We start from the raw sequence: 7,217 nt of genomic DNA, 5'->3' as shown, positions 1-7,217 counted from the left end.
TGTTGGCCACCCGGAGGGCCGCCAGCTTGTCTTCTCGCGCATCTTTGCAGTGGACTCGGGCCAGACACAGAGCAACATCTGCACCGCACCGAGCCGAGGACTTTTTCCACTCCTGCACTCGACCAGGGATCATGTTCAAGCGAGCCATCAGCGACTCGAGGTCGTTCTGAAGTGTCTCCCCGGGCCAGAGCGTCGAGTCGATGCGAGATGTGGCGACCTTCAGCCTTGCAAGATAGTCCACGACAGCTGCAACACGGGACTTCAGTCAGAAAACATTCATAGCAACTTCGTCGTCCATCGGAGAATTGACGGGGTCAAGGTTTGGTTCCAGCCGGCTAGTTTCTTCTTCAAAGTTTTGACAAAATTCTGCAAGGACGATCACCGAGTCAAGGCGATGGTCGAATGGAAAAACCACGGTTGGAAATGATCGCCGAGCATAGAAATTTACCTTCAAGCATAAGAAACAACTTCTTGGCAAGACCATTCAGGAAGGCCTCCAGATCTTTTTTCTTCCCAAGAGCAGCTTTCAGATTGGCATTTTCTTGCTCAAGCTTGGCGACTGAAGCTAACTTCTCGTCAACAAGCTTGATCTTCTCAGCTAGTTCAAGGTCCTTCTTCCGTTGGGCCTCCCTCACCTTACCTGCAAGTTACAGCAAGATCAGATTTTGAAACAAATGAAGGGAAAAAGCAGTCGTCAAGGTCTCACCAAACATACCTTCGGTCTCCTCCTTTGCCTTCGTCAGTTTCTCCTGAACCGGCTTCAAATTCAGCTCGAGCTGAACGTGCTTGTTTTCCAGCTCAGAGTAGCGAGCCACAAAATCACAGGAGTTCTGCGAAGAACCAATCGACTAAAATGTCAAATATAATTCACTTCCGAGTGAAAAAGGAAAAATCACGCGTTTCTAAGACTACAGCCGAATACAAGCATTCGACCGTAGTCTCGGGGACTACACCCAGTGGGTGCACTCAGCGTGCCCCCACTAATCCTATTGAAGATAGAGTCGACCAGTCGACCTCAAAAAAAAGAGAGAGATATTCTTTAAGACTGTAATCGACTGCAAGCAGTCGACCACAGTCTCGGGGACTACACCCAGTGGGTGCACTCAGCGTGCCCCCACCGGTTTGCGAAATTCATTCGACATAGTCGAATGACGGAAAGACTGAAATTATAAAGCCTAAGGCCGACTGCCAGCAGTCGACCTTAGCCTTGGGGACTACACCCAGTGGGTGCACTCAGCGTGCCCCCACTAATCCTATTGAAGACAGAGTCGACCAGTCGACCAGTTTGCGAAATCCAGTCGCCATAGTCGAATGACGGAAAGACTGAAATTATAAAGCCTAAGGCCGACTGCCAGCAGTCGACCTTAGCCTTGGGGACTACACCCAGCGGGTGCACTCAGCGTGCCCCCGCTAACACGGAGTTTAATCGACACACCCACTGGGTGACTACTATAAATTCTGGAAAGGAAAAGTTTTTGGTAGCATATCCTAACAGAACAAATGGTGGTCGACTGACCTGAACATTGTGTTGGAGGGCGGAACTGGCGTCGTAAGCTGCCTGGCTCACATCCCGGATGGTCTTCAACTGCTCCATCATGATCCCTGCCTGGCGTATTGCCTCCTTCGCTGCGCCAGCTTGGTCCTCTGGGACGTGGTGCATCGTGAAGAGGGAGGGCTGCGGAGCACTCGTCAGTGGATCTGCGAAGGACACGGTGTGTCGAGTGGTGTTCTCCTCCTCCGCGACCAGAGCCTCAGGCACCGTCACATCCTGGGTCACCCTGCTGGCAGACGCTTTCCTACTCCTTCTGTACTTCAGCGGTTCCTCATCTTCATCATCATCAGGCAGAGTGATTACAACATTGGATGGAGCTACAGAAAAGAATCAGGATTAGATCATGAGTCAGTCGACTAAAGACAGTGTTAAGAGTATAGTACCAGGTTTTGAGGTTGCTGCGTCCTCCATCTCATGGTCATCAGCCCGGGCTGAGGTCTTAGAAGTAGCAGCACTGCAACTCCAAAGAATCAGTCGACTAACTCCAGCGCCAACCAGAGACAAAGTTCACACAAAACAAGAAGACTTAAGCAACATGATTACCCTGATATGGTGGGGATGGACACCTTCATCTTCGGCAGGTGCTTGGTCGGCTTCGACGGGGCCGCCCTGGGCTGCTTCGACGCCTTTTCAGTCGGCACCGGAGAGGTGGTCCGAGGGCGCTTGGTCGACTGTGTAGCAGTCGCAACCCCCTCGCCGCGTTCGGTCGCAGGATCATGGACAAGTTTCGACCGCCTTTCCGAGCGCGGTGGTACGACCTCCTCCTCCTCCTCCTCTTCCTCGTCCTCATCGTCATCATCATCATCGTCATCGTCATCATCATCGGCCTCGGCGGCGTCCGAGTCCCACTCCTCCTCCTGGCTCTCGCCCCCGCTCGCTTCTCCCTCCTCAGTCGGAGCCTGCGCTCCGTTGGGCATCGAGTACAGTTCAGTGAGGGCCTGAGGGACAACAAGACAAAGATCAGTCGACCGATCGGCAGAGAAAGCAGAAATAAATATGACGAGAATACAATGGGAAGTGGAGCAGACATACCTTGTTTGGGTCACTGTGGCAGTCGAGTGGAGGAATCCTTCTGGCCCCGCGAGGGTTGTCCTTGTTCCCAGTAACAGCGGCCATCCACCTTTCCAGAGTGGCATCGTCGACTGTTTCTGGATTGACCCGAGTCACATCCTCAGTCCCACAGTACAACCACATGCAATGGCTCCGGAACTGAAGAGGCTGGATTCGGCGCCTAAGGAAAACTTCCAGGAGATCCATGCCCGTCACTCCCTCCCGAACCAACTGAACTACGTGCTCCATCAGCATCTTCACGTCAGCTTTCTCCTCCGGAATCAACTTCAGAGAGGAGGGCTTGTTCACTCGGTCCATGGTAAATTGAGGGAGTCCACTCGACTGCCCCGGCGTCGACTCGTCCTGGCAGTAGAACCAGGTCGACTGCCAGCCTCTGACTGACTCGGGAAATGTCATGGCTGGGAAGGTGCTCTTGTTCCTCACCTGGATCCCCAGACCTCCACACATTTGGACCACTCGGGTTCTTTCGTCGCCTGGACTCGCCTTCTTCACGGTTTGAGAGCGACATGTGAATATGTGCTTGAACAAGCCCCAATGCGGTCGACAGCCCAGAAAACTCTCACACATGGACACAAACGCCGCAAGATAGGCGATAGAATTCGGGGTGAAGTGGTGGAGTTGCGCTCCAAAAAAGTTCAAGAAACCACGGAAGAAAATGCTCGGCGGCAAAGAGAATCCGCGGTCAACATGGGTAGCCAGAAGCACGCACTCACCCTCTTTCGGCTGGGGCTGCCACTCTTTCCCCGGAAGCCTCGCAGCTCCATGAGGGATCAGGCCCTCGTTGGCCATGTCGAGGAGATCCTTCTCCGTGATGGTCGACTGGATCCAATCTCCCTGGACCCAGCCTTTCGGCAGGCGAGATCTAGACGAAGACCCACCGCGGCTGGTGGATCTCCCCTTCGCCTTCTCCGTCGCTGACGCCTTCTTCGCGCGCTCCAGCGCCACCGTCTTCTCCTTGACCATGGCTACCGGCGGGGCGCGTGAGGAGAAGTGGTGCGGAGGCGAGAGCGAGCACGTTGGGCGGAGACGAAGGGGGCAGAGAGAGAATGCTGAGGCACTGTTCAAAAAACCCTCGTCGGGCGCATTTATAAGATCCCTTCCGAGTGGATGACAGGTGGGCCCGGTCGATCTAATCATATCCTGGAACTGTTACGCGGGCGGGATACGTGGCGAAGAAAGCGGCGCGGGGATCGAGGCGTCTATGTCCCGTCCCATCCGAACGCCACGGTCCGCTCCACTTCGCGCGTTTCCCCAAATCTCGCATCCCGCGGAATCCGCGAACGGCAGATCGGTCTATCAGGCGCGGGATTTCCTGCGATCCGTCGCTCGGAAATCGACGAAGCCCGAAAGATCACTCGACGAAAGAAAAGAATGGATCGAGTCGACTGAAGACAAGTTGCTCACTATCAACGAAGAGATTCTCTGGTTCAAAATAACGCACGACCAGTGTGCAAAGGTTAATCGGAAACAGCATCAACACCTCCATCACTCAAAGCCTCAATCCATTCGGGGGCTAATGATGGGGTCATGTACCTAGGGTAGGGTCACAGACCTGATCTAAGTACCCTGCCCAAGGACACCCTTAGAAGAGGTCACCTTCCAGTCGACCAACGAGGGACTCACTCGACTGACTTGAAGGACTCGACCACGAAGACTCACTCGACTACCAGGAGGTCAAAAGGCACTCTGCACTGCAACGGCCTGTAGTTAAGTAGACTTTATGATAGTTAAGACACTTTATGTGGGACGTTACCAGTAACGCCCCGGACTAAATACACCTTAAACCCTTCATTACGTGGGCTGGCTGGGGTCCTGGCGCACTCTATATAAGCCACCCCCCTCCACAGGCAGAAGGGTTAGGCATCCTGTAACTCATATACACATAATCCACTCGACCGCCTCCGGGCTCCGAGACGTAGGGCTTTTACTTCCTCCGAGAAGGGCCTGAACTCGTACATCTCTTGTGTTTACAACCTCTTCATAGCTAGGACCTTGCCTCTCCATACCTACCCCCCACTCTACTGACAGACTTAGAACCACGACACTAAGCACTTCTCCCATTGCAAGAAAGATCATTCTAGTAGGCCAAACCAAACTGATAATTCTAAGAGACTTGCAAAGATAACCAATCATACATAAAAGAATTCAGAGAAGATTCAAATATTGTTCATAGATAAACTTGATCATAAACACACAATTCATCGGTCTCAACAAACACAACGCAAAAGAAGATTACATCAAATAGATCTCCACAAGAGAGGGGGAGAACTTTGTATTGAGATCCAAAAAGAGAGAAGAAGCCATCTAGCTAATAACTATGGACCCGTAGGTCTGAGGTAAACTACTCACACTTCATCGGAAGGGCTATGGTGTTGATGTAGAAGCCCTCCGTGATTGATGCCCCCTCCGGTGGAGCTCCGGAATAGGCCCCAAGATGGGATCTCGTGGATACAGAAAGTTACGGCGATGGAATTAGGGTTTTGGCTCCGTATCGGGTAATTTGGGGGTATGTAGGTACATATAGGAGGAAGGAGTACGTCGGTGGAGCAACAGGGGGCCCACAAGGGTGGAGGGCACGCCTAGGGGGTAGGCGTGCCCCCCTACCTCGTGGCCTCCCGGTTGATGTCTTGACGTAGGGTCCAAGTCCTCTGGATCATGTTCGTTCCGAAAATCACGTTCCCGAAGGTTTCATTCCGTTTGGACTCCGTTTGATATTCTTTTTCCGCGAAACCCTAAAATAGGCAAAAAATAGCAATTCTAGGCTGGGCCTCCGGTTAATAGGTTAGTCCCAAAAATAATATAAAAGTGTATAATAAAGCCCAATAATGTCCAAAATAGAATATAATATAGCATGGAACAATCAAAAATTACAGATACTTTGGAGACGTATCATGCTGCACTCCCGTCGAGGACGTGCCTGAGAGCTCCACCGGCAAGAGCAAGAAATCCAAGGCAGCACCACTAGAGACCAAGAAGGTGCCCATCAAGGAGGACGGCATGGGCGGGGCTTTTACCATAAGCTCCACCCTTGACAGCAAATAGGAAAGTGCGCTCGTCGCCTTCTTGCAGGTGAATGTCGACGTGTTTGCATGGCAAGCATCCGACATCCCCGGCGTTCCCAGGAAGGTGATTGAGCGCCATCCTGCTGTCTGTCCTCATGTGCGGCCCGTCAAGCAGAAGGTCAGGAAGCAAGCTTTGGAGTGGTAAGAGTTCATCATCGAAGAGATCAGGAAGTTAGAGGCGGCAGACCTGGTCAGAGGAGTGCTCCACCCCACGTGGTTGGCCGATCCAGTGGTAGTGCGTAAAGCAAATGGGAAGTGGAGGCTATGTATTGACACAGATATCAATAAGGCCTATCCAAAGGATCCTTTCCCTTTGCCATGCATCGACTAGATCGTGGACTCCACTGCCGGGTGTGACCTGCTGTCATTCCTCGACGCCTACTCAGGGTACCACCAGATCTTCATGATGAAGGAAGACGAAGAGAAGACTGCGTTCATCACCCCATGTGGTACATATTGTTTTGTACGGATGCCTTTTGGGTTGAAAAGCGCTGGTTCGACGTTTTCCCGAGCGGTCCAAATTGGTTTTGATCCCCAGTTGCATAGAAATATGGAAGCTTACATGGATGATATCATGGTCAAAACCAAGGACAAAGCTACGCTCGTGCAGGATCTGGAAGAAACATTTGCAAACCTACGCAAGATCAACCTCAAGCTCAACCTAGAGAAGTGCATGTTCGGCGTCCCATCCGGCAAACTTCTTGGGTTATTTGTGTCTCAACGCAGAATCGAAGCAAATCTCGACAAGATCAAAGCAATTGAGCAGATTGAGGCGCCGAAGCGAGTCAAAGACGTCCACAGGCTTGCCGGTTGTGTTGCTACTCTAAGTATGTTCATCTCCAAATCTGCTGAGCGTGCCCTCCCCTTCTTCAAAGTTTTGAAGAAGGCGGGTCCAATGAAATGGACTCCGGAGGCAGAGGCAGCACTGCAAGATTTGAAGAGGTACCTCTCCTCCACACCAATACTAGTCGCGCCCAAGCCACAAGTGCCGTTGCTGCTATATCTAGCGGCAACAAATCAAGTGGTCAGTGTTGCACTAGTAGCACAGAGGGAACTCAAGGAAGAAGAAGCAGCAGCAGCGGAGCCGATAGATGATGGGCCAGAGCTTTCCCTGGCAGGGTCTGACACTGGCAAGGCGAAACCCCTGGCAGGGCCCGGTCCCGGCAAGACAGAGTCTGCACAGATAGGCGAAGTTGAATAGAAGAAGAAGGTGGTGCAGCACCCGGTCTATTTTGTCAGTTCCCTCTTGCAGGGGGCTAGGTTAAGATATTCTGGTATGCAGAAGCTTCTTTTCGGCCTCCTCATGGCCTTAAGGAAGTTGCGCCACTATTTCCAAGCACACGAGATCACCGTCGTTACCCACCTCCCTTTACAATGAATCTTGCGCAACCCGGATGAGACAGGAAGGATTGTGGAATGGGCATTGGAGCTGTCGAGCTTTGGCCTCAAGTTTGAAAGTACTTCAACGATCAAGAGCCGAGCCTTGGCAGAGTTCATAGCAGAATGGACTGCGACGCCCGACGAAGAAATTC

This window comes from Triticum dicoccoides, chromosome 3A, assembly GCF_002162155.2.
Source record: "Triticum dicoccoides isolate Atlit2015 ecotype Zavitan chromosome 3A, WEW_v2.0, whole genome shotgun sequence".
Lineage (NCBI taxonomy): Eukaryota > Viridiplantae > Streptophyta > Magnoliopsida > Poales > Poaceae > Triticum > Triticum dicoccoides.
This window is presented reverse-complemented; position numbering follows the sequence as displayed.